The following is a 2,090-nucleotide window of genomic DNA, read 5'->3' as shown; positions in this document are numbered from 1 at the left end:
CTTGGACTGACGCTTGTTGATTCTTAAGTACTGTCTCGGTATTCCAAAAATGAGTTTCTGACACTGAGATGAATTTTGTTAGCATCTACTTAAGGTTCAGCTTTTTCTCTTGTTGGTAATGTGGTTGCTGGAAGCCTGGATGTGGTGGTGGTCTCTGATTCCCTTGGCCTCCCTTCGAGAAATTTGGGTGGTTCCTCCATCTTGCATTGTAAGTGTTACTATAGGGATTATTCTAAGGTCGAGGATTATTACCCATATAATTTAATTTCTCATTTTCCATGTTGTGGCCATAAGGTGGGTATTTTGAATTGCTCGTTCCTCCTCCACTTGCATTGCATTGCATTACTGGGTGAACCTGTGAATAACCAAGAAAACCGTTAATTTTTCTATTCAAAAGTTCTATGATTAGAGTGCATGGTGACTGAATCGACATTAAAAATGCCGCCTGCTTTCGTTGGCTTTGTCCTCATGACTTGCCACTGATAATTATTCAATGACATCTTTTTTATAAATTCATAAGCATCCTCAGGTGTCTCATTATTGATAGTCCCACCGGTGGCTGCATCAACCATTTGTCTTGTCGAAGGATTCAGGCCATTGTAAAAAGTTTGAACCTATAGCCAGTGTGGTAAACCATGGTGAGGGCACCTTCTCAACAGATCCTTGTATCTCTCCCATGCATCATAGAGTGTTTCTAGATCCATTTGCACAAAAGAGGAGATATCATTCCTTAATTTGGCCGTTTTAGTTGGCGAAAAATATTTAAGTAAAAACTTTTCTGTCATTTGTTCCCTAGTAGTAATTGACCCTGGTGGTAACAAGTTCAGCCACTGTTTAGCGTTGTTCCTCAATGAAAAGGGAAACAACTGAAGGTGAATGACATCATCAGTAACACCATTGATTTTAAAAGTGTTGCAAAACTCTAGGAAATTTTCCAAATGAGCATTTGGGTCCTCGTCCTACAAACCATCAAACTAAAAAAACTGTTGGATCGTTTGAATTGTGTTAGGTTTCAGTTCAAAATTATTTGCAGCAACAGCAGACCTAACTATACTTGACTCAGTTCCTGTTAAAGTAGGTTTAGCATAATCATACATAGTGCGTAGAGTAGGATTCTGATTTACTGGATCAGCAGCTATCGCAGGAGGTAGCAGGTTTTCTTGATTTTCAGCCATCTCCTCGGTTGTGGTGGAAATATCGTCCTCTTGCTCTTTCTCTGTGTATATTAGGCTTCGCCTTATTTCTCTTTGATTTCTGCGAGATGTGCAATCGATCTTACTGTAAAAAAGTAATGGTCCTGACGGGTTTCTTCTAGTCATACACTAAAAAAAACTGCCAGAAGCGAGTAAACAAAAAATTAGAAAAGAAAATAAAAATTTAAATTGCAAAGATGGCTAAAGTAATAAAAATCGAGTGTTCCTAATATTTTAGTTCCCTAGCAACGGCGCCAAAAACTTGATGTGAACAAGTCATGATAAGTTTTATAATTTATGAATGTCTGTTCTTGAAAACTAACTATTATCACGACAAAGGCAAGTGCACCTTATTGAACAGTAGTATAGCTTTTGACAAGACCAGGATGTCGAACCCAAAGGAGCTAAAAATACTAGTATTAACTTTCTTTTTGTTATCTAGCCTAAAAATAAAAGTGTAACACCCCTCACACGGCCCCGACGCCGGAACAGGGTTCAAGGTGCTACCGAATACTTTTACACTATTTCAGGCTGTGGCATTCAAAAATTACCTTCATGGAATACATCTGATTTCAATTTTCTTATTTATTTACGTATCGGGCCCATATCGCACATATAAGTGGGTTTGGAGAGAAACCAATACCCTTCAGTCACTTAAGAAATTTAGCATTTAACTACGTCACACGCCCGTGTGACATTAGACACGGTCGTGCTACCAAAATAGAATAGGGGGTTAAGTTACAGGGGACACACGTCCTGAGAACACACCCGTATGGTGTGACCGTGTGTCACACACGGTCTAGACACACGCCCGTGTGTCTATCCATGTGGACACTTCTAAGCTATATGACAAGCCATTTGCCACCCTGAACAATCCTAAACACTCATACAATTATT

The 2,090-nt window shown here is 39.2% G+C and overlaps 1 non-coding gene across 1 annotated transcript; it reads left to right on the top strand.

Annotated features, from left to right (window-relative positions):
- The first annotated feature begins 630 nt into the window (after nt 1–630).
- Nucleotides 631–737, top strand: LOC121205500 (small nucleolar RNA R71). The gene has a single exon (XR_005900576.1). It is a non-coding gene; the product is annotated as a small nucleolar RNA R71 (small nucleolar RNA).
- The last annotated feature ends 1,353 nt before the right edge of the window (nt 738–2,090 follow it).

This window comes from Gossypium hirsutum, chromosome A08, assembly GCF_007990345.1.
Source record: "Gossypium hirsutum isolate 1008001.06 chromosome A08, Gossypium_hirsutum_v2.1, whole genome shotgun sequence".
NCBI lineage: Eukaryota > Viridiplantae > Streptophyta > Magnoliopsida > Malvales > Malvaceae > Gossypium > Gossypium hirsutum.
This window is presented reverse-complemented; position numbering and strand designations above follow the sequence as displayed.